This window comes from Natator depressus, chromosome 7 (genome assembly GCF_965152275.1).
Source record: "Natator depressus isolate rNatDep1 chromosome 7, rNatDep2.hap1, whole genome shotgun sequence".
Taxonomy (NCBI): Eukaryota; Metazoa; Chordata; order Testudines; family Cheloniidae; genus Natator; species Natator depressus.
This window is the reverse complement of record NC_134240.1, coordinates 115,742,033-115,768,140: the sequence shown is the minus strand read 5'-3', so window position 1 is coordinate 115,768,140 and position 26,108 is coordinate 115,742,033. Positions and strand designations below refer to the sequence as shown.

Below are 26,108 nucleotides of genomic sequence, written 5' to 3'. Positions count from 1 at the left end.
GAAGATACAGTTCCTCCTCGTTAGGCGTGTTTATCCCTTCCCCATTCAGATTAAAAATTCACCGGGTGGGAGGAATTCATTTTCACGTCTCCTCTTCATAGCAGGGGTAGAGCAATCAAAAAAGTCTTTTGTCCTCTTTGATGTTCCACAGGAGTTCATCTGGGGTTAATGGGCCTTCCTTGTGGGGCAGGACATAACACCTTCTGTTGGAGGCCAGCATTTCACACACATTAATCTCTCTCTCTTGTCTGGTGATTTACACAACTACAGAGGCTTACAATGCAACTGTTCAAATCTGACCTTACAATGGGGCATACTGATGTTATAAACAGGATTAAGGCAGGCAACAACTCACACGAGTTCAATAAAGTTTAAACATTCGGCACATTTTTATAACTCTCCTACCTATTTTCACAATACGAATGCCGAAGTGAACCAGACTGATATGTATTGGTCAGTAGTCAAGTGAGGCATGGGGATCTTGGCATGAGCTGGCATCTGGTTTGTCAGTGTCACAGAAGGGCCAAACTGGTTTTCCCCATGTCCCGCAATCTTGCACTGAAATGTACTGTAGGACTTCAATGGGTGGTAGCTACATCGCTTGGGACATTTAAAACGAGACTGGGCAAAGCACCAGAAAATACATTGTAGGCAGTGACCGTACACTGGCTGAGGGGACAGAGCAGAAAGGATTGAAGTCACCGGGAGCAAGACCAGGCCTTTGACTGAACGACACTTTTCCTTCTCTGATTTGTACTATGCTCTTTTATTTTCTTAATTAAATAAAGGCTCCATTCTTAAGGGAAATCCACCAAGCAAAAGGCATTACTTCCAAAATGGTAATGTCGAACCAAAGTCTGAAAAGCATCTAAACAACAACAAAACTGAGATGACAGGAGAGGACATTTTTTTTTAAAAGAAGATCATCTATATGAGGCAGTGAAATAAACTGGTGGAGCACCTGAAGGAAGTAAAGGAACAGTGTCATGCAATCTGCACTTTTCTAGTGCCATTTGTACACTATATCTCACAATCATGAGTACATACCAGACCTCCTGCTGTAAACAGTGGACCAGGATACAGAGATGATTACACACTAATAATGCAGAAAAATTGTATTGGATGCCAAACATTGCAGCGGCTCAACTTCAACTACGCAACTGCAGGAGCTCGGCATTGCACCATATTCCTCTTATTGGCTTGCGTCCGTGTGGGCAATGGATGTGCATTCTTTGAGCCAGCTGATATTCTCTGTAGGGTCTGACTCATATGATACTGTTGCTTGAGGGAACTGTGGAACCTGTAATGAATTCTCCTGTGTTGTGGGGCATCACAGAAAACAAACATCAGTTTATCAGGTTTCTCCCAGTGTTTATGGTGACTGAACCCCACAGGGTTATGGATCCATTGTGATTATTCCGTGGCTGCTTGTCTTGATTTCCAAGGTTGCGTCAGGATACTGCTTAGCCTGATCATGCACATGCAGCTTACTACCAGTATTTGGAGGCCCATTCATGTCGCCTCTTTGCTCCACAGCAGACTAGCTACAAGAGATCATAAACAACCCTTCCGAACAAAGAGTTCCAGATCCAGCCGGCATCACAGATATATGTTCAAGACCTAGAATTTTGGAATTGATGTTTTCAGCCTGAGTTCTCAGAAGGCCTGTAAAGAAAATAAGGAATTATTTTAAAAAACGAAATGTTCCTTTCCACTCTAATAAGTTTATTTTCTGGCAGTAGAAATCCTAGAGATGCTGCAGGAAGGAAGATTGTGATGGAAGAAAATTGGAAATGAAGTTACTGGGGAGGACCGTAAAGCAGTTGAAGTATTAAGTGAAGGTTTCATTAATGTCCTTGCAAGGGGAGACACTGAAAAAATAGCCTCTGCATTAATGCTGGCTGTGCCTCTGCTAACCTAAATAAATCTAGGACCTGCACGGCAGGTACTCACGTTAGAAAGCAACGCCAAAAAACCCCAAGTCTCTAGGAAGAGATGAGGATTATATAAAAGCATTAAAGAAAACTAGTAGGGAAAAAAATGGTCAGGTCGGTATCATCATCCTCATCGGAAATGGGGTCAACTGGAAGTATTCAAAAGAACAGGAACAAGGACTGGTTCCTGTTCTTGGTTATATGACCATTGGGTCAATGTTCTCTGAACGTGATTTGTATGATTGAGTTTCATGAGAAGCGAATATTATGGTCATATGGTCTCATCCGTCTCGACCTGCCAAGGCCCAAGCATGAGGCGCGATGTATGACAAAGACTTACGTCAATTCATGAAGCAAACGGAAATGCAGTGGGGTTAGTTCCTTCACTGTTGAACTCTTCCTTTAGTCTTCGTTTCCTGATGCAGTTTTCAACAACAGCAACAAAAGTGGGGCCACACCAAATTTGCATGGAATGTAGGTATCCTTGGGACTAAAATGAGTGGGGTTCCTTAAAATGCGGTTCCCTAGACAGTCATGCAACCTGTAGCACTCATTATCGCACGTGGTATATTATGCAGAATGGGACACTGCTTGACACAGAAAAGGGCAGGTTTCCCTACTCTCCTTTTTAAAAAGTTGCCCAGTTTGCCAATGCAAAAAAATGCAACTCTGGGTCTGACATATGTAGTTGCACGCAGTTGGCTATTGTCTAAATTGCACTTCCGTGCTCAATTAATTACTGGCTCTGCCTGTTCAACTGAATATTTTGCATGCACAAATAAAGCTCTTTAAAAGAAATAGCATGTGCAGAAGTATTTGGAAGGTTATTGTGTGCTACTTGTCTTAAAAGATCAAGCAGATATTTGCAATGCTTTGCTGAGTTTGTGACATATCTCTTTAATAGATTTGGAAAGAGCACTCCGTCCTGCTTTTAGGCAACACGGTGACAATATATAACAGACGCACAAGTGCACCTTGGGATGACAGCCTCTGTCATGACACCCTTCACAATTCACCTGCTCATGTGATGGAGTATATTGGCTTATTGGCAGCAGGGCCGGCTCTAGGTTTTTTGCCATCCCAGGCAAAAAAAATTTTGGCAGCTCCCCACCGCAGTCCTGGGCTCTCACCCTCTCCCCTGCTGCCCCAGCCCTGGCCTTTTCCCCCGCCCTGGCATCCCCTGCCACCCCAGCTCTGGGTTCCCCCCCTTTCACCGCCACTACTGCCCTCCCTCCCACCCGCACCCCCCTACCTCCCCACTCTTGGGCTCTCATCCCCCCCCGACCCGCACCCCTTGCCACCCCAGCCCTGGGTCACTGGTAACTCGCTCCCAGGGTGGGTCATCAGCATCCCACTCATGACACTAGCAGGGGCAGAGGCTGCATCCACCCAACTCCTTCCCGGCGCCCAGGGGGGCCCTGCCTCCACCCGCTCCCCCCTCGCCTCCAGCCGGTCTGGCGCTGGCAGCGTCGGGGTAAGCAGCGGGACTCCCGGGCCACGCCTCAGCCCAGGGTCCCTCCAGCCAGGGCTCCTGCCTCCAGGACCGGCCGGGAATCGGGAGGCAGGGGGCTGCCCCAGAGGGAGCGGCCGGCGGGGAGCGGAGCCTCGGAGAGCGGGACGCGGCCCCGCATGGCAGCGCCCCGGGAACCGGTCCCCTCTATGGCCCTGCTGCTGCTCCTGGCCACCCTGCTGCAGCCCCTGGGCTGCTCAGGCTGCTTCGCACAGCCCCGGCTGCAGTGCTGGGGGGTGGCCACCCTGCAGCACTTGCAGGCTGCTCCATGCACCTCGCGGGGTGGCCCCCAGCCCGAGTGTCCCGCGCTTGACATGTTGGAGCCCGCGGGATGGCTCGGCCGTGGCCAGCAGCACAAACCACAGCAGCCCCAGTCGCGGGGCCAGCTTTGGCCACCCGCTGCGGCTCTTCCACCTGGACTTCAGCATCAGTGTGGGGGCCGGGACAGCGTCTACCTGGGTTAGCGCCCGCAGGGCTGGCCCCCAAGCAAAAAAAAAAAAGGATGACCCCAAGGCCACCCCTGCAAAGGTGCTGCCTCAAGAACCTGCTTGCTTTGCGGGTGCCTAGAGCCGGCTCTGCTTGGCAGCACGCTTGATGGCAAACGGGAAAGCACCCAGCTTCACTCAGACACATGAAGGAACAAAGATGCAAATCTAGATGAACCTGGAAGCTTTCCAAATATATTACAGGGGCATCAGTAGTGACTCCAGAACTAAAGCTGCATTGAGATTTGCACTTAAAGCAGGACTAAAATCCCTCTGTTGCACATTTTAATAATTACATTTAGTCTCCAAATGTAGCACAAGTCTTCACAGGACAATGGAATAACTTTTTTTTTTTTTTGGTAACTCTTTACCCACTTTTGCAGAGAAAGCATGGAAAAAATAAGTTTTTTGAAATTTTTCCAAGAATCTGACTTTGGAGGTGGAAATAGCTAAACAGCCACAGACTCTGCAAACTCCAAACTCCACACGAACGTACATACTCTGTAGCATGACAGACACGTGCCACTTTTCAAATTTTTCACTTATTCCCATCATCCTCATTTAGCTTCCTAAAGAAAAGCCAACTGCTACTTCAATTCTCTGATGTGGTCTCCCTGACTCAGTGGCCCTTCTCCCATGACCCTTTACCTGGTAACAACCTATAATCTTACCAGACTCCCACCATTCCCAGCTTGGTCTGTATGTTAATGGTGGTTTAAATGGGTATTGCCTGGATATTAGTGAATGAATTGGTAGGAAATGCACTTGAGTGACCTTGGGTGGGATTTTTAAAAGCACGCAACATTGGCCTCCCTCTGCTTCTACTGAAGCCAAGAATCTGACTTTGGAGGTGGAAATAGCTAAACAGCCACAGACTCTGCAAACTCCAAACTCCACACGAACGTACATACTCTGTAGCATGACAGACACGTGCCACTTTTCAAATTTTTCACTTATTCCCATCATCCTCATTTAGCTTCCTAAAGAAAAGCCAACTGCTACTTCAATTCTCTGATGTGGTCTCCCTGACTCAGTGGCCCTTCTCCCATGACCCTTTACCTGGTAACAACCTATAATCTTACCAGACTCCCACCATTCCCAGCTTGGTCTGTATGTTAATGGTGGTTTAAATGGGTATTGCCTGGATATTAGTGAATGAATTGGTAGGAAATGCACTTGAGTGACCTTGGGTGGGATTTTTAAAAGCACGCAACATTGGCCTCCCTCTGCTTCTACTGAAGTCAGTGGGAGCAGATTTAGCAGGGCTGAGTGCTTTAGAAAATTTCACCTTTTCAGTCTACGTGAATGAAGTTCACTATGTGGGATCCATACATGTTTAGATGGCCAATCGCCTGCAGTGGCTTCTTTTGACCTAACAAACTTAGCACTACTGTCCTCCTAGCTGGACCATAGCTTATGCTGAGCAATAGATAGAGAAGATACTAAAAGAAAGCAAAACGGCAATAGGCTGTCTCAAACTCTAGGATAGCTGAAATGAAGCAGCAACCACATGAGATCTGATTGGTCACAGCCTGGGGTGAAAATGACAGAGGCCATCTGCTGAACAGGATGGTATCCTACCTCCCAGGCGATGGGCCAAAAATACAGACTGAGTCACTCTGAATCTCTGGTAAAGGGACAAGGACAGAAGCTGCAAGAAACCTGCCCCATTGGAGCTCCACTGGAAGAGAACATTCAGCAAGTCAAGTTGCATATGCCCAGAGATGCTTTGGTGTCTGCCACCCTCAGAATAAAACCTGCCCTCCAATATGGAGTCCCTGTCATACATCAGAATAGCAGCGAGCAAGATCATGTGGTTCGGTTCCGTGGAGGAGAACTGAATCTGGAAAAAGAAAAGGCGATTGCTTCGAAGCTACAGAAGGGAAATAGCTATCAACCAGCATAGGGAAGGGCAGATAGAGAAGAGCCAGAGGGAATAATGATGAGAAGATGCTGTTGAGCCACGCAGGGAAATAATCACTGGGGCTCTGAAGGCCAGCAACATATTTGCAGGATACCTCACTTCAGGTGGATGAGAGGGGTTTGTTTCAATGGTGATTATTTTCGACTCTCTTGCCAAACAGGGATGGCTGTGTGTACCTCCATGAGGGAAGGAGATCCCTTGTTAAGAGACTAGTTTTGTACCAGAGGCTGGTCTTGGTTCACCTCCAATCCACTTCCTGGAGACTGGATAAGGCATGCCCCTCCCTCCACAAGTGGAGATATTTCCCGTTCCTCTGGTAAGATATTCCATTGCTTGGGGGCTGTGGGTAGTCAGTCAATATGTTAACCAACCCATTTGGGACATAGTACCCCTCCCTCCATGTCTCTACTCCTCTGTGCTGAGGCCATATGGCTGACTTACCTGTCAAGGCAAGGAGGGCTAGACTCACGAGGCCAAGTTCTCTGCTGGTGTAAAGAGGCAGCACTCCGCTGGAGTCAAAGAAGATGGGCCAATTCACACAGCAGAGAACATGGCCCGTGAACTCTGGAGGTGGCCGTGGGTTGATGAGAGACAGGAGTTGCTTGAGCGTGACTCTAGTCATCCTCTCCCCTTCTAAAGGTAGGTTGGCATAGCTCACAGAGAAGGGGCAGAAGGGAAAGTAGACTAAGGAACGCAACTAAGAGGAGGGGAAAAGTAAGGTAGGGTGAGGTCCACACCTGCCAATTCAGCCTGTCTAATCGTTAAGTGGATTTAAGTCTAAGGGTTTTGAATGAAGTACACTGGAATCTAACCCACAGCACTTTACAGATCACTTCTGAATTGGACCCAACACTTTCCAAGTCAACCTAAGTTAATAACACTTTGTTTCCTGGCACTTGTCAATTCATGGCACAATCTTAGTGCTCTTTAAAGAGAGTTTGGGTACCTACTATCCTTGTTTTGTTTGGTTAAAGACATAGGTTGCCTCATATAGGAGGTCAGAAAGTACTATAAGCCATTATTTAGGGTATAATGGATATAAAGATGAGCCTTTGGAGACAGCCCAATGTCTAGGGGAATTATAGAATGAGGCAGGGTCTGTTTGGCCTATTAATTACCTCATTCTCAGCAGCCAAAACCTCCTATGAAATAATAATGTGTTATCCAGGCAAAGTTGGCATGATTTAACTGTGAATCTCCCAGCTGGCTCGCATATTGCTGCTTCTCAATATGGCTATAAGCACGGCAGTACCTCAAGCGCTGATTTAGCAATGCCGGTTTATTTTTAAATCCCGTATTGTTTGGAATGACTTTGAACCCACAAAAAGCATCTCAAACTGGAAGCCTCTTGGCCTGCTTTATTTGTAACTAGCAGACAAACAATTCCAATCATATTTGATTTAGAAATAAATGCTGGGGCGGAACGTCTCTCTTGAGGGTTGAGACCTGATCTGCTTACTTTCACCAGATATATGACGGCTGATAAACCCCAGAAAAATGGGAGGTGACAATGAGAAAGGGCTAACGCAGCTTGTTAAGCAGCAGCGCAAACGGCCCTGCTGTAATTTGCCAGCCTCTATTTAAAGTAAGAGTTACACGTCCTTTCTACCTCAGAGAGGATGTGTCATCATTGGATTTCACTGATTTTCTTCCTAGAAATGTGTTCTGTAGACTTTGAGATAGAATTACATTAATGGAGTTTAATAAACATGTTCCAAAAAACCCTAGAAGGTAACAGTTAGGGTTGTAAATATACAGTGAAAAAGATCATCCTTTAAATAATGTACTTTAAAAGAAAGCAAAGGACATAAGAATATTGGGAAATTCAGAGTTGATGTTCCTCAGCTAACCTTGGTTCTGTCCTTATAACCACACCACACTGCTCTCTAGCCACGTGATAGAAACGGAGGTCTGCAATCTGTGTTACAGCTGTTTTCCACATCTTTGAAATTAACATTGAACAAATGATAGGGGCTGATCCCATTCCCATTGATGTTGAGGGCAAACTCTTTCAGTCACTTGAATGGGACCAGAATCAGGCCCATCCACTGTCTGCGTACAGTATTGTCCAACTTCCTTTGTCCTCTGTATGGAATGAGAAAAGTCAGTCTGCTCTAGGAGAGGAGGTACTCTGACATCCGCTGTCCTTGGAGCCAGTTCTCTACTGCCCTACGCCTTGGGTGAGGTCTGTGCTGCTCCTCTGGATCTTGCAGCTCAGGTGAAGGTGGGGCTAAGGTGACTTTACGCTGTACTAATGTCACCCCCTTTCCTTTTATTTTCTTGCGTTCAGCCAAAAACTGTATTGCTGTAATTACAGCTGCTGTTTCTGCTTGCTCAGAGTTGATACGGAAACATTCCCAGACAAGATGGCACTAAGAGGCTTGATTGACGGCAAACCAATAGTTGCTATTGCAACACACTAGAGAGAGAGCAGGCAGTTGTTGACCATGCTCAGTAGCTGTTTTGGAGTCAGTGTGGAAGTTTCCATTAAGGGCAGACATTCCTGCATGTGGACACACACACTATTAGGGGAGGTCTACACTTTAAAAGCTGCGCTAGTACAGGTGCATCACTGTAACGCTTTAGTGAGGACACTACTACACCAACAGGAGAGCTGCTGCCGGCGGCATAGTTAATTCACCTCCACGAGAGGTGGTAGATATGTTGATGGGAGACGTCCTCCTGTCAGCATAGCAGTGTCTACACCAGGAGTTAGGTCAGTATAACTGTGTCGCTCACGGGTGTGAATTTTTCACACCCGTGAGCAATGTAGTTATACCAAGGTAAGTTTGTAGTGTAGACCTGGCCTTAGTCAGAAGCTGGAAACTCCTGACAAATTAGTAATGAGCTCTAGCAGGAGTACAAACCTGGCAGCGATTCTGCACACCAGTCAGATTCCTCAGTCCAGCCCTGTATGGAAAAGCTAGAGCTGCCAAGGGTAACCCAGACTAAACCTGTAGGTTGGATCTCAGTACGGTTTCCTGTAATGTTACAATCAGTGGGATTGAGACTGGGAATCACAGACTGGAGGCTAAATGTCTGCATGAACTCTATCACATCATTGAACCAAAGACACCACGTGGGCCTAATAGCTAAAGTAATTGTCAGCTTCTCTTATTAAAAGTTGTACAACTGCTTAATATGGTGGATGCTGAAATAGTTGGTGATGTGGTACAACAACGTGTTTTACCTGATTGCCAATATAATACCCCTGGTGCGCTTAGGTGAAAATAGAAGATCTCCAGTTGTCAGAAGTCCCAGCCCCTGTACTTTTGGGTGAGGTTTAATGTATATATATTAGGGTGTAGGCCCTGTGTTATCTTTTTTATTTTAAAGGAAAATAACAAACCTCTAGTTAGTGATGAGATGAGCTGTACCTGCTGGCCTGTAGCGGTTTATCTTTGGAGGGTCATTCAGTGAAAAGAAATTCAAAACTGCTAATTGTGTGTGTGTAACTGTCTTATGGTAAAGACTGGTACTGGATTCCTAGAAGAAGAGAAAGAAAGTGAATCCTATTCCAGTGTCCACTTTTGGTATTTAGGGTGTTCCTTTTGAAAATCCAGCTGTAGTCTCTTGCAAGGACTTGATGATCATTAATGATCTGGAGGATGGCGTGGATTGCACCCTCAGCAAGTTTGCAGATGACACTAAACGGGGAGGAGAGATAGATACGCTGGAGGGTAGGGATAGGATACAGAGGGCCCGAGACAAATTAGAGAATTGGGCCAAAAGAAATCTGATGAGGTTCAACAAGGACAAGTGCAGAGTCCTGCACTTAGGACGGAAGAATCCCAGGCACTGCTACAGACTAGGGACCGAAAGGCTAGGCAGCGGTTCTGCAGAAAAGGACCTAGGGGTTACAGTGGACGAGAAGCTGGATATGAGTCAACAGTGTGCCCTTGTTGCCAAGAAGGCCAATGGCATTTTGGGCTGTATAAGTAGGAGCATTGCCAGCAGATCGAGGGACGTGATCATTCCCCTCTATTCGGCATTGGTGAGGCCTCATGTGGAGTACTGTGTCCAGTTTTGGGCCCCACACTACAAGAAGGAGGTGGAAAAAATGGAAAATTGCCCAGCGGAGGGCAACAAAAATGATTAGGGGGCTGGAAAACAAGACTTATGAGGAGAGGCTGAGGGAACTGGAATTATTTAGTCTGCAGAAGAGAAAAATGAGGGGGGATTTGAAAGCTGCTTTCAACTACCTGAAAGGAGGTTCCAAAGAGGATGGATCTAGACTGTTCTCAGTGGTAGCGGATGACAGAACAAGGAGTAATGGTCTCAAGTTGCAGTGTGGGAGGTTTAGGTTGGATATTAGGAAAAACTTTTTCACTAGGAGGGTGGTGAAGCACTGGAATGGGTTACCTAGGGAGGTGGTGGAGTCTTCTTCCTTCGAGGTTTTTAAGGTCAGGCTTGACAAAGCCCTGGCTGGGATGTTTTAAAGTTGGGGATTGGTCCTGCTTTGAGAAGGGGGTGGGACTAGATGACCTCCTGAGGTCCCTTCCAACCCTGATAGTCTATGATTCTGTGACATGAATTCATTGTCCGTGCAGATACTTTAAATCCAAGGAACTCTATAGGACAGAATTGGTAAGTAAATCAATTTAGTCCTCTCTATGCAGGTTACACTAGGGGCCCTGGTATAAATTAGTCAGCTCTTAAGGCCTCTCTAAGTTAACGGCAGCCTCCCAGGGCTGCCCGATGAGCCAAAACGTGCTGCCAAGTATCTCCATAGCATGCCCTGACATCCTCTTCAATACCACTCATGCTCCCTATGCCAGGGCTTGCAGAGAGCGCCAACTCAGGGGAAATCTTCCCGCAGCAAGAATCAGAGCTTTTACGGGCTCTTCTCTGCCATTCCAATTCTTTTACAAGGGATCAGAGCAGGAGTGAGAACGTTATGCTTTGTGTATTCCCTTGTACCTGTGCAAAGTGAATACTAGCATGTCAGAACAGTAGCATCTGACATCCCCGGGACTCTCTCTGGATGATATGAGATTCAAGGCAGTGAAGAAGCAGACCTAATATTTGCTTCTGCTTTTTTTGCCGTACCCACAAAGAGCAGAACTTAAACCTGTGTATGGGGTGGCAGTACATTTCAGGTTAAAGAAAGCCACAAACAATAAACCAATACAGATCTCCATTAGGGAGAGAGAGCACGGTCACTCACATTCACTTTCTGCACCTGGAAGGAAACCGAGCCTGGTAGCTGTTCCAAAGCTCCTGTGTGTTAGGCACTCAGAGGAGCGCAGCATCCATCCATAAAGTGAGAGATCCTGTGTGTTTTATATCTGTCACTGTTGGCCTGATCTTGATTTTAAACTAAACACACATACACGGGCAGTGAGAGAAAAACAAAGCTGTTTTGGCCTTGAATTCCTGAAGCAATGTATCCCTAAAAATATACTCCACATGAGTCTATTAATACATTCCTCCGTCTCCGGTAAGGCTCACCCAGTAATTTATGCTAATCTTAGAGATGTCTTAAATGCGCTAATATGCCAGAGATTCAAAAGCGATGCTTCTAATCTTCCATATTAACAGGTAATTTTTGGCCTCACTCTGCAGGTATTTATTTTACAGACAAGGAGCTGACCAAAGATAAGAGACAAGCTGTGCTCCACTCCCCAGCCTGCTGGGGGGCTCCCTAAATTCATTAGCGGGCAGCACAGCTGGCTACCAGTTCTGAGAGATTTTTCACTTCAGCTCAGACGGGCAACTGACAGCACTGGGGGCAACTTGAAGATCTTGAAACTGGTGCAGAGGATACTGAGGTGGATCCTGGAGGGGAGCCATGCTCTCTCTGCAGAGCAAAGTTGCCCCGCGGAGTGGACTAAAGTGCTGTGACAGTGGCGCTCTGGGCTCTCTGTGTGCCCCAGGAGGGACTGCCACCTACAACATAGGCCAGGAGGTAGCAACAGGGGGGAGAGGGTATCGCTGAGTCTGCATGAAAACCCATCAGGAGCCCTGAACCCTCTCCTAGCCACACCAAGAGCCTAGAAAGGCATCTATTGCTGTTCCACCCAGTAGGCTGGAAGGGCAGCCTTCTGCCTTCAAGCCCCGCAGCCTTCACATTGCATCCCATCACCACTAGTCCCCTCTGCCTGTTTGCTCTGGCTTTTTGCAGGGTGGGGCAAAACACAGCCAAAGCAGATTAGCAATCACTCCTGTCAAAGGGTTAAAATAGTGAGCAATGGAAGAGAAGAGGCTCCCCCCACCTGTCAAGTGGGGATAATGGTATTCCTCTTCCCTATCCTTTGTCTGTCTTCTCTAGTTATACTTTGGGTCAGGGACTGTCTCTTACTATAGGCCTGATCTCCGCTGATATAAATCAGGCTCGCTTCATTAAGTCTATACAGCCACATTACTCTACACCATTCATTATTATTTATAACATTAGCAGCCCCATTGTGCTCAGCACTGTACAAACACAAAACAGAAAGACAATCTCTGCCCCCAAAGAGTTTACAGTCTCAGTACACACCAGCTGACATGCTGGGCCAGGGCAATGGGGCCCAGATCTGTGTTGGGGCCTTTAGGTGCTATGTAATAATAATCCCTTGAATGAAGAAACTGTGTCCATGGCCAGCTATGGTACCAGGCTTGCTGATCTGTGGCAAACTCTGGAGTAGGTGGCGCCAATCTACTGCTAAGTGATTGAACATGGGTCAGGTTCCATGGCAGGGACAAGGCAACTCGGGGACAAAAACTCAGCCCTCCATGTTCTTGAAAAAGGTGCCTTTTGCTTATGGGTTGTTAACTTGTGGACAAGCAGAGGGGCTGTGTGCAGTCTGGAATCCTTTTGACACAACTCTCTGGTCAAGCTAGTCCTATGGAAGATCTTAGCTCTGTAGTGAAGATTCTACCCTTTGTTGAGAGCTTTGTTGTCAGCTCTATGTTGTTTGTGCTGTGCCCTTTTTAAAGCAGATCACTTGGATCAACAGCAAAGGATGAAGCTATTATAGCAATTTGTGGACCTCATTAACCCTAACCCTCGTTCAAAAGGCTACTGAATAGATTGCAGTACAGATTCTCCGCTCTCAGACTGTTTGCTAACCTTTCTCCTTCCTCTGTACAGTCATAGATGTATCTGAGTGCCATTTAAAACAAAGACTCAGCACTTCCCAGAAGGGGATGGGGTCTCTTCTCAGTTCTGACACTGATTTCCTCTGTGACTTTGAGCAAATCACATTTTCTCTGTGTGGCTCAGTTTCCCCATCTGTAAAATGGGGGCGATGACACCTCCCGTCCCTGCATGAGACACAGCTCTGAGGGTAAATTTGTTAATATTTGTGAGGTGCTCAGCCACTGTATCAATGGGGCCCAAAGAAATACCTAGACAGATAGAAAACCACCTTATCAACCTCATCTTATATGTTTATAATGTGACTTTGTTATATAAATAAAATCTCTCCCTTTCCACAAAAGCCTTATAAGAAAAATCAAGTGGGAGCAGATCAAATGTCCTGTCCTGCTCACAAGAAACAAATTGCACAATAATATTAAAACAATGATTACTAAATTAAACGGTCCCTTGTTAATTGTTTTGGTTTGCTTAAAATGACTGCATGGTTTTTGGAATGCAGAAAGCACATTATCTTTTATTAATTAGCACAATAAAGAATTCCTTCAGACCCTGTTAATCCAAGCCATGGTTAAGTGAGCAGTTGATCATCTGAAAGACAGTTAAATATCCCTTCGAATTCATGTGTCATGCATTTATCTGAAATCCCATTTTTCTAAAGGCCCTTGATTCTTCAAATAAGTGGCATAAATTAGGCTCTGATCCTGCAAAGTTATACATGTGCTTAGCTTCACGCGCATGAATAATCCCATAGAATTCAATGGGACCACTCGCAAGTTTAAAGTGAGTCACATGTGTCACTGTAGAATCAGAGCCACAGATGGTAAGCTCTTTGGGGCAGTGACCATGCCTTATTGTATGTTTGTACAGCACCTAGCACAATGCAGGCCTGGTCCTGTTTGGAGCCCCTAGGTCTTACCACCATACAAATAACTCTTCATCATCATGAGTCCTTTATAAGTAAAAAGAAAATGCATGAATGCAATAAATAAATTACTCAGGGAAGTGTCCAGTCCTGCAAAGTATGCTGCATGCCATCCTATCCCACATGAGTTCACTTGAAAGCTGAAGTTGCTTGCAAGATTGAATGCTAAATAAATTATTTTATTAGTATTTACTAGAAATAAATAATACATAGTTTCCGTGTAGTACTTTTCATCAACACAGGACTTTACAAACATTAACTAGTTAATTCCCCCCTCACCCTTCTGAAGCATAAAAGCATTATCTCCATTTTACAGATGGAAAAACTGAGGCAAAGAAGTGAGTTGCCCAGAGCCCCAGAAGGAGTCAGTATCAGGGATAGGATTAGAACTTGGGAATTCTTTCCTCCAAGATCACACCTCTCCGTAATTTCTGTCAGTTGCTAAACTTCACTATAAATGATTTATAGAATGGATGCATTCTCAAATTCCCATTAACCATTGCCATGACTAATTTCAAGTCTCATCATAAATGAATTCCTCCTCTCTGATTCATAATCCTCCCGGGTAGAAGAAATTCCTTTTCCTCTCTTTGTATCATAAATACTCCACATTGGTTCTGGTGGATGCCTTCCGACCTTGAACATGCAGCTTCCTGCGTTCCTGATGAGCAAAGCAATGCAAACTGTGACTGAAGCGCAGCCTTAGAAATTAAAGGCTCTTGTTGTTATCCGCAGGCGGCCAAAGAAGAATGAGGGAGGGGGAGTGTTTCCTCCCTGCAGCGCCTCACCCCACCTTACTCTGTATCTTACTTCGTTCCCTGATGGCTTAATTTTCTTGTACTTACTTTCCCAATAGATTTCTCACTCCTCTTTTCCCCCAGCGCACCACAATAAATCAATGCCAACCATGCCAAATTGCTTGCCATGATATACTACACCTGAAATACCCCTTCTCCACACCATATACTTTATACCTTTTATTTTACTTTTGCAAATAGCGGGGCTTGTTCATCGGTTCAAGACCATTAATAGAACAATGATCAAATAAAAAGACCCCAGGCATAAACATGACATGAGCAAGAAAATGGATGGCTGCTCATACTCCTTTCTAATATCATATTATTCCAGTGGTACTGTAAGTTTTTTGACCTTAAGCAAAGGAAGGTTGATGACTTTAATAGAGTTTCTTCATAAACCTTTGTCTAGCCTTTTCCTCGAAAAAACAAACAACAAACCCTACTGGGGTTTTCTCTCTCTTTTTTTTAATGCAAGATATTCTTGTTTCATACATCTGAGTTATCAAATCTTTGATTCACTTCACTGACTCCAAGGTACCAGCCTAGCCACCAGACAGCACTTAAAGGAAATTAATCTGAATTGTGCTTCATATAAAGGGTAAATTTACACTTTGTTTTTTAATTTAAAGGATGAGAAGCACAGGGATGAAAACAGCTGGTAAAAGGGAAATAAACTGCAGTATGATTTGGCCGGGATGTGATCGCTTCATGTTGCAAATGCTTCAGAGCTCAGGTTTTGCATTTGTTTTGTTTTGTGTTCATGGTGAATAATCTGGCAAGCAATAAGAAATTCATAAATCCTGATGGGTGTTTTTTTTATATTAACAGACATAGGGTTTGCTTCACATCTCTCTGTACATGCACATTATATTTGATAAAAACAATGAGGAATCCCTGTGGCACCTTAGAGACTAACAAATTTATTTGGGCCTATTATATTTGATAGTAGAACTTGGATATTTGAATTAGGTTTGGACTTTACTATTTATTTGTGCTAGGGTAGCACCTAGAGATTGAGAGTCTATGGCCTGTGTTATATGGGAAGTTGGTCTGATTGTCCCTTCTGACCTTAAAATCTTTTAATCTCTGACTCTAGTAGTTGCAGTCAGGATCAGGGTTCCATCATACCAGATACTGAACAAGCATGTCATTATTATTTATATTGCAGTAGCACTTAGAGATCCTATTGTGCTAGGTAATGTACAAACATATAGCAAAGAAACAGTCTCTGCCTCAAAGAGCTTACAAACTAAGAGTCTAGACGACAAACAGATCCAACAAACAGACAGGGGGAAGTGCAAGAAAACACTGAGATGATACTGGTCAGGATGGGAAGCAGTGGCCACAGCTTATCCTAACAGTTGTTCCTCTGAAGAGCTAACCAGTTCCAGGCACAAACCGGCTCACTACTATATTGATAAGATTGGGCAAACTCTTCTCCCCAGCGACTTGGTGTCAGATTTAATTTGAGGGTTAAAAGATCTGGTTAGCGATGTTTTTATTTCTTCTTGTGTTGAGTTTGGTGCACTTAGGCACAGAAGAAATGTGTCCCAGAGACAGGCACTCATCCAGATATGGGTGATATCTGTATTTGCACTGCTTGCCAGCTATCTTAGAATCATAGAATCATAGAATATCCGGGTTGGAAGGGACCTCAGGAGGTCATCTAGTCCAACCCCCTGCTCAAAGCAGGACCAATCCCCAACTAAATCATCCCAGCCAGGGCTTTGTCAAGCCTGACCTTAAAAATATCTAAGGAAGGAGATTCCACCGCCTCCCTAGGTAACACATTCCAGTGTTTCACCACCCTCCTAGTGAAAAAGTTTTTCCTAATATCCAACCTAAACTTCCCCCACTGTTATCATCCAGCTATCATGAGTGAAAACTGGACACTGACAAAAGTTCTTCAGGCAGCTGTGACCAATAGAACCAGACTTCTCAGAACAAGTGAGGGATAAGCTTTAAGCAACAGCTCTCTCCCTGAATCTTAAAAAATGCGGCGCAGAAAATGAAGTATCCTTTATTTAGCTCTTTGCTGCATGTTATCCTTTCTTTTATAATAAACTAGCTCTGTTGTTGAATGACTGATTGTTTTCTGTGGGTCTCCCTGCAAGTCTGTTCAGTGCAGTGAAGGGCTTGAGTCAAATCCCCAGATCCAAATACTGCCAAATTTTGATGGGTTTGGAATTGGGATCCCGATTCATATTTTGTAGCTGTTCTCCCATTTAGGCACAGAACTGGGGGGGTCAGGACCCCCGGTCTCTGTTCTTAGCTCTGCCACTGACTTTCACCAAGCCCTTTAACCTGGGTGCATTTCAGCTTCCACATCTGTGAAAACCGTATTGCCAAGATCAGACCCGATTGTGGTAAGTGCTGCGCCTACACAAAGGCAGAGACTTGTGTAGATAGAGCTGCCCGGAAGAGCTAAACAGACAGGATAAACAAAGGGTGGGAGAAAAAATATAGTAGCCCCATGTGTATTATTTTTTGAATAGGGATACATTTGCTCCTCCAAAAAGTACTTTGTCACCTGTAGAGGAAATACCCTACCAAGATGCTGGGTTCTGAACATCTTGTGAGGAAGTTGGAATCCGAACGGGGATCCAAGCTTTGTGGCTGCCCCCTATCTCTGTAATGGAATGAACCACAGTTCCAGATCCCAAGGCACCCATACTTTGGACTCTGCATCTGACTTCTTTGGTTTAGATCCATTCTCTTTGGATTAATGATCCAAAGGTTGAACACCTCCGGTCTATTTCTTCCTCTGTTGCTGCTCACCAAGTGGTACCTTCAAAGATTTTGTGCAGCTTTGAGTCCAGAACCTGTCCAAAATATTGTTTCCTGTCCCGAGCTGAATGCAAGCTAATTTTTTATTTATTTGTTTATTTTTGCAATTATACTCCCCATAGAAAAGTCCTAGTGTTTTATGTTGACAAAAACATCCTGAAAATTTAATAGCGGAGAATTCAGAATTTAAATAGTACTGTGCATTCATTTCCTCTCTGTGTGTTCATAAATTCTTACAATAATGAAAGCTTCTAAGTTAAATATCTTTAAATCACCTTCCTCCCCCCTCTTAATTTATTTATTTTGCTGCGAGCCTGGAAGTGTCCCTTTTTTTTTTTTTTTTTTTTAATGCTCTTCATCTGTACATTGCAAAAGCCAAGGGCTTACTTTATGTGGCAGGACAGGGCAAAATATGCCATGCTATTCCCTTCCCTGTTCTCATTTGTGTAAAACCAGGAGGGTGCTACATTATCCGAAAGGCAGACAAGACTTATCTGTCACTTGCAGAGCTTAGCTAATGTATGTCGCAGTCCTCTAAGGAATGGTGTTTCAGTGATATAAATGTAATGGAAGTAATATGAATGTGTGGGCATTAAATTAAATGTCAACTCTGACCTTTAGAGGTCAAAGCATCAAAGGCTGGTGTGACAGATGTTCTTTCTAAATCTCCCTTAGTGATGCCATATATTTGAAATGTACAGCAGGGTAACAACCTGGTAACAACTTGAGCCCAGATATACTGTGTCTGGCATGTGCAACTAATCCGTCGTTGCATGCTGTAGAAAAGCAACTGAGTCAGAAAGTACAATAGACCCCAGATCTTCCTGATGGCAACAAGGTCTGTCCCCCACAATGGGAGAGCTGGCTGGCATCAAGCAGTGGGTGTGCCTGAGTAACAGTGAGATGAGAAGAGTTCTCATGGCAGTTCACTGATGTTGTAAGGGGCGGGGGGAGTCCAGTTGCCATGTTTAAGTGATACAAGACTATCAGTCATACTCGGCAATAGCTGTACATAGTGCTTTTCATCGGCGGGTCTCAGGGTGCTTTGCAAATGTTAATTACGCTTCACAAAACACCTGTGAGGTAGATAGATATTATGGGGAACTGATGATGTGCAAAGGGGCAAAGTGATTTGCCCAGAGTGAGCCAAGAATAGAAACTCAGGACCTTGGACTCCCAGTCTCCTGCTCTGACCCCATTGCCTCCTAAATAGATATTCTGTGGGGGAGGCAGGCAGTTAGAGGAGTAAATGTGGTGTGCACTAAGTCAGGAGCTTGCTTCTTTTTGTTTTCTTTCACAGTGGGTAACGGGAGAGAATCAAGAAATACCAGGCCTATTCATCATTATGTTATGCCTCCATTATGCCAGCAAGACCGGCAAAAAGGAGCCACAGGGCAGACCAGGACGCCCAAGGAACTCTCAGTGTGCGAGACCTTGCACCACATCTGCAGGATCCCCAGGCACATGGGCTTTTTGGGGTGGGTTGAATGAGGATGGGGCAAGGTGGGGACATTCTTATGTCCTGGTTATTTTGTATCCATACAAAGCCCCATCCAGGGTGCTGAAGCAGGGGTCTTAGGGCTGTCCTAGCCTGCACCAGAGGCTCCTGAACAGGAAAGATACAGACTGTCTCCCTATCTATCCTAGCACCATGCTATTCTCCTGGGATATCGGATGATGACAAGGTCACACTGACCCAGGAGCAGCCAATTGTGACTTGGAGTTACAATCAGCCTCCAGCTACCCTGCACCAGCCCTATAACACTGATTGGTGTAGCGTACCTGTGTCGGCTCAAAGCAGTGGTTCTCATCATGGGCAGCATATGTAGAGCCCTGTGCGGATACAAATTTATATCTGCAGATAGAAATTGGTATCTGCTGAACCGCAAGGCTCTCCCGGGAACCACAGCGGCGAAAGGAGCAGGACGTGGGGCTGCCGCTCCCAGAAGCCAGCACCCCATGCCAGCAGGTCCCCCTGCGCGGCTGTATCACCCCCCCCAACCCCACCCCATCCCTTCCACGCAGCTGTCTGCATGACTGCATCTCCTGTCTGGAGTCTGTACAGCCGTGCTGGAGGACAGGGCTGAGGGTGGGGCTGGGGTGGTACAGTCGTGCCGGAGGAGCTGCTGGGGTGGGGTGCATCCACACAGTCTATATACTACCTGAGGATGTCACATGGGCCGTAGCTGTGCACTGATTGGGCCACAAGCAGCCCCCGGATTGAGAACCACCGCCTCAGAGAAGGTGTCCACCTGCTCCGCATCCACCTGTGTGAGTGGAGCAGCAGTGGCTCTGCAGAGGCTGCTTCCCCCTCCCAGTCAAGTGGGGAGCCAGCACTGCTGTGTCTTATTTCTTCATGTGGCCGCATGGCATAGGCAGTGCTGTGGTCCTAGATGATTTGGCCCAATGCTGCGTGTGACCCCATGAAACTCCGAGGGCAGAACTGGACCTTTTGTAGGTTCATATACAAGACAGAGGGGCCTAATCTGAAAGGTCAGGAACTCAAGAGGACAAAGAAATGAAAGTGTTTTCCATCCTGAACAGAACAAAGGCGTAGATATTGGGGTGGTGTATAAATGACCAGATGTATAAATACACCAGAGAGTGCATGACTGCCAGTCTATAAATAAAGAGTCTATAGATGTTGATCATAGAATGATGCAATTAAATTGCCTTCAAATGCTCGGTTCCTGGTAGCTGAAAGCCCCTTTTCGGTTGTTGCTGTTGTTTTTGTTTTCCATTTCAAACAAATTGGGACTTGATAAATGATTTAGTGCGAACTAACCTAGCAGCCACCCCCTGCACACAAAAGTGAATCTGATTCAAGTAAATGTATTTTTTGACAAATGGCTTCTGCCTGCATGATTTATCAATTTAATGTGGACTGGGTACTGCAACAGCATGGTACTGGTTATGGTTTTTCATATTTATGGCCTTACATTCCCAACTGCTTGTATTGAGGCGGAGGGAATTAAACATTCTAGAGATTACTGGGGGGTGGTGGGGACGTGATTTGCATTGTTTGGAAATATGTGTCTCAACCACCAAAAATAAATAAACCAATATAAATAAACCAATAAAAGACACATATAACTTCACTTGAATCCTCAGCAAAGGAAGCCATCCAAAGACTCTGAAGCAGGAAAATCAGGAATATCATCAGAGTTAAGTGAGACTGGTAAATTACAAATCACAGAATAACTTCTCTTGTCATAAATCCGCCCCATAGAGTTCCACGTTTCACATGCACTCTAACAGGCCACTATAACATATGGAACCCTTCTGCCAGGTGGAGCCGGCAGCAACCAGGGCCGGGTTCAAGATTTAGGGGTTCCTTTTCAACATTACAACACAAAGCCGGCTCGAGCCCCCACCCAGTAACCTGGGGAAATTGCACACCAGCCCTGGGTGCCTCTGAGAGGCAATACTTCCCCACTCGCAAGCACAGAGTCTGACAGTAGAAAAGAAACTTTTAATGAAAGGTGGGACATTACCCAGCATTAATTAGGAAAAATGCCATAAGCAGGATTCATAATTATAAAACTGTGAGCAGGACACCCACCCCAGAGTGCATGGGGCAGTACCTTCCGCCTCACGTTCGTGAGTCCTGCAAGCAAAAGTTCCTTTACTGTGCCCCCATCTGTTCCCTCACCATACCTCACTCACAGTGGTTGTCCTTGGTCAGTGAGGACCCAGGGCTCAGAGGTGCATCTGTGTGAGTTCACCACCCACCCGGGGAAGAAGGCACCTTGCTTGCTGCGCCATCTGAGCACTTGCTCTGGCTGGGAGCACCACCAGCTGCAGTTCCTCTCCACTGGCCACCCTGCCAGATGCTCCTTCCACTCCCTGTGACCTCTGCAGGTCAGTCGCTTAGTGATTGTCAGTTCTTAGTGATTTTCAGCTTTTAGCAGGCTGGGCAGAAGTGCTGTCCCACCACAAGTGATTTCAGCTCTCATTTCAGCATTTAAAATAACACAGGCTCCTAATGGAGCCTATTTAGCTCTATCTTTGAGCAGTGGGGAGGAACAGGTTAAACCAGACTGTGTACCCTTAGGGAGACGCCACACCTTATGGCTGGGACACCTGTCCCCACACCCCTCTTGCTCTCACAGAGCTCTGGCATTTGAGTCCCTGGTTTAACGAGGTCCTTGTAGCTGAGGGCAACCCTCTCATTCAGGACAGGTTAAGCACAGTTCTGCTCCCCTTTATTCATACAATAAAGACAACAACATTGATAACAGCATTTCACTACCCCTGCATTCAATACTAAAGTGATTTGTAACCCAACACCAGCCAAAGTTGAGCACTTTGAGCAGCACTGCTCTATCTACTGGATATCTAAGCAGAGTAAGTGTGTTCAAGTAAATACAGTTTTCTCCTGAAGTCTCTCCCCCATCCCAGCTAGCTGTCATGGGAGAGTTCATTCAGACTCTGCTTACACAGAAAACAAGGTGAAATTCAGATCTTGGGCCAAAACTTCAGCTGGCATAAATCCAGGTTGCTCCAGTGAAGTGAGTGGAGTGATGCCAATTTACACAGCCGAGGATCTGGCCCACTGTGTCTAGTTCAGAGGTAGGCAAACTATGGCCCGTGGGACCCTCCGGCCTGGCCCCTGAGCTCCTGCCCTGGGAGGCTCACCCCGGCCCCTCCCCAGCTGTTTCTCCTTCCCCATAGCCTCACCTCGCCACGCCGCCAGTGAGCTCCTGGGGCAGTGCAGCTGCAGAGCCCGGCCCGACCCGGTGCTCTGTGCTACGCGGTGCGTGGCTGGCTCCAGTGCTCCAGGCAGCAGTAAGGGGGTAGGGAGCTGGGGGGTGTGGATAGAGGGCGGGGGAGTTTGCAGGCGGGGGAGTGGATAGGGGGTCAGGGTGGTCAGAGGGTGGAGAATGGGGGGTTGAATGGGGGCAGAGGTCTGGGGGGCAGTCAGGAAGGATGAGGGGGTTGGATGGGGTGGCAGGGAGCAGGCAGGGGTAGGGGTTCCGGGGGCAGTCAGGGAGAAGGGGTGGTTGGATTGGGCAGGGGTCCGGGGGGGGAATTCAGGAAGGAGAGGAGGGGTTGAATGGGGCAGTCAGGGGCTGGGGGTCCAGGGGCGGTCAGGGGATAGGGAGGGAGGGATGGGGCACGGGTCCCACGGGGGCCGTCGGGGGCGAGAAGCAAAGGGGGTCAGATAGGGGGTGGGGGCCAGGCCACACCTGGCTGTTTGGGATGGCACAGCCTCCCATAACCGGCCCTCCATACAATTTTGAAAACCTGATGTGGCCCTAAGGGCCAAAAAGTTTGCCCGCCCCTAGTCTAGTTGCTAGTTTATAAAATACTATGGATTAGATTGTCCAACCTCACTGATGGGTAAGCACTCACTGCTGTGAGTAAAAGTCGCATGGTCCAGCCCTATAGCGATGGATGTAACTTATAAACCCTGCCTGTCCCTCTGCAACCAAGCGGGAAGAGCTAGAAAACAGTTTGCTGTGTGTCGTTGTGTAAAGATGTGGGGTGTGGCTGCAGAGAGCAAAGGTCATCTTCCATTTTGGAAGGCGGGTCTCTGGACTGCAGGGGGCAGAATACTTGTAGCTGTCTCTGGCTTACAATAGCCTCTCGTTGCTGTGTTATGTTACATTGAGATGAAAATAACATAAATGTTATTTATGCATCCGATGAAGTGAGCTGTAGCTCATGAAAGCTGATGTTCAAATAAATTGGTTAGTCTCTAAGGTGCCACAAGTCCTCCTCGTTCTTTTTGCTAATACAGACTAACACGGCTGCTACTCTGAAACCTGATAAATGTTAATTTAAGCTCAACATGCCACAAAAACCTTTCTGGAAGGAATGGTCATGTTGCTAAAGGAGAGAGGTCGATAATGTGTTTGCGGCTGCAGTTCATGCAGGGCAAACACTTGCATCGTCACACATCGAGGAACAAATTTGTATATGGCCTCAAACTACCCAATTTGAGAACAAATGCTATTTACATGTGCAAATGCTCTAAGAGACTAAACCTGTGTATAATGGTGCACTCTCTCACTAAGACAGCCTGTAAGATGAGTTGATTATCTCATTCCACTTTCTCGTGGGTAAGTGTGCCAATGGTAACTTCATAGCTCTTTCTGTTAAAGCAAATACCACCTGTTGGCTGAAAAGGATGTTAAACTCTTTGGAGTCAGGAGGACTGGGTTCTATCACCCACCCTGCCACTGAGTTGCTATATGCCCTTGGGCAAGTCACTTTACTTCTCCTTGCCTCTGTTTTCCCTTGCCTCAATTCTAAACGCTGCAGGACAGGGATTGTCTCTTGCTATGTCTATGGATAATGCTTGGCACAATGGACCCCCCCCCCCGGCCCAAATCTCTAGGCACTGCTGTTATCCTACTGATCATAACAACAACAGTCTTCAGCAACGGTGTCCAACACTTCAAAGCCGTGCTCTTTCTCTTGGGTTAGATCCATAAATTTTAATGCCAGAAGGACACCATCCTTATCAATTAGTCTGAGCCTATAAGCTCTGGTCACATGTCAGTTTGGGGAAAATGGGTCAAACTAGGCTGGATGAGTTAGGCCAGCAAGTGGAAATGGCAGAATGGAAAGGAGAAATGGGCAGAAATACCACACACACATATTTCGACGGCCGCTCTTGAGTAGTTGTCGTTAGCTCTTTATATGCCACTGCATCACTTCGCCAGAGGCCAAAGTCTTTCACTGGTCAGTTTATCATACTGGCAATGGCAAGGGAAGCACAGCTGGTTGCATGCCTGTCTCTCTCAGGAATGCTGAGAGGGAGTAGTGGAAGAGCACATAATCCTCCCTTCTTTTGCTAAATAAGTCTGAGTCCTTGCACTTCGGCTAAGAATCCGTCTTTCCCTTGTCTCAGATCGTGCCTTCCCAGTGTCAGATATGTTCTACTGGTCACAAAATAAATGTCCGGTGGCAGAAAGCATTGTATGGGTTTTCCTTTTTCTTCATCGTAACTCACTGGAGCCCTTTCACTACACCTGAGCCAGCAGATCAGATTTCAAATAAAATAAAATTTAAAACATGCATTGATTTTCCAGAAAAGAAAAGGTTTAAAAGTTTAAAACCCTACGCAGCAATGTCTCTGAGTTTCTATTCTCTCGGCCCCATCTGGGCTGTCAGACTATATCATAAAATAAACGTGCAAGGAGAAGGCTTTCTTGATCTCTCAGAGCAAACCCTAGTGTTGTGAGGGGACTTGCCTCTATTCTTGGCTCAGAGCACAAATGTCTTACGAGAATCAATGTCCACATTTACACTGGGGTGACAAGCACAAGCGAAAATGTAGGAATTAATTCATATCCATGTTGGGAATGATATCATACTCCATACATATGTAACACACATTTGTGACCCAGACAGGGGTGTCGGCAGCGGGGATCAAACCTGGGACCTCTGGAGCTAAATGCATGAGCTGCTTCTGCATAAAGATGCATATCTCTTAGACAAGGTTGTAGCAGGCTCATCAATCTCTAGGGGGCCTAGCCACCACTAGATGGGGAAAGAATTCCACTCTGAGCAAGCAGAGGGTTACCCATAAAATCTTGCATTAACATGGCATTACAGTTGCTGACCTTCATTTTGTAACACTGATAGGCCCCAGCTAAGATCAGAGCTCCATTGTACCGGTACTGTACAAACACATGGTAAGAGACAATCTCTGCCCTAAAGAGCTTGCACTCTAGATAAGACAGACTAAGGGTTGGAGAAATGAAGTATCATTATTATTTTATAGATACTTTTAACTGATGGGAAACTGAGGCACCGAGCGATGAAGTGACTTGCCCAAACTCACAGAGGGAGGCTGTGGCAGAGCTACAGATTGAACCCCGAGCTCCTAACCACCTATCCAGTGCCATAATCACAAGACCATCCTCCCTCTGTTATGCACGCACTTGAAGTGCAGGAAATCCTGGGTTAAGATCTCAGCCTTTTCACATAGGGGGAGCTGTTTGGTCCCAGTTCTACAGTTGGCACTTACAGATGAATGTAGGAATTGTCCAAGCAGATCAGACTAATGGACCATGTAGTGTAGGATCCTGATTCCAGCAATGGCTGGCACCAGATGCTCCAGAGAAAGGTGCAAGCAGTTTTGTAAGGGGACAATTATAGAATAGGCTGTCTATATGGGAAGTTTCTTCTTAGTCTGTATCAGTTAGAGGTTGGCTTGTGCTCTGACCCATTAGGCAGTGTTTCCTAGTAGATAGAGCAATGCCCTGGGACTCCCTGCTGGGGGACTTTGGACAAGTGACTTCCCCCCTCTGGGCCTCAGTTTCCCCATCTCTAAAATGGGGTAATGATACTGACCGCATTTGTTAAAGTGCTGTGAGATTGCTTAATGATGATATGGAGCTAGGTATTATTAAAAATATGTATTTTAAAACATTTTCTATCATTCAATCTCAACGCCTATTAGAAAGGTGTATCAGTGGTGTTATTCCTGTTCTACAGATGGGGAAATCTTTCCCAAGCTCATGTCAACCGGTCATTGGCAGAGCTAAGAACAAAGTCCTGGTGTCCTGTTCCCTTCATGTACCACATGAAATGCCTCAGCCAGCTATAAAGGAGATAGGACTGGTCACTGCACTGAGAGGGTGTTTGGATTCTTTATTAATAGAGCTGATTTGCTTCTTCTGTAATAAGGCAGTCTTAAATTTTACCAAGA

General features: G+C 46.0%; 1 long non-coding RNA gene across 1 annotated transcript in view; it reads right to left on the bottom strand.

Moving 5' to 3' along the window:
• Positions 1-1,591: 1,591 nt before the first annotated feature.
• Positions 1,592-26,108, bottom strand: part of LOC141991732 (uncharacterized) — a 112,921-nt gene continuing 88,404 nt past the window's right edge. Inside the window, exon 4 of the long non-coding RNA XR_012640444.1 lies at positions 1,592-1,665. This is a non-coding gene — a long non-coding RNA (uncharacterized LOC141991732). The remainder of the gene's footprint in view (positions 1,666-26,108) is intronic.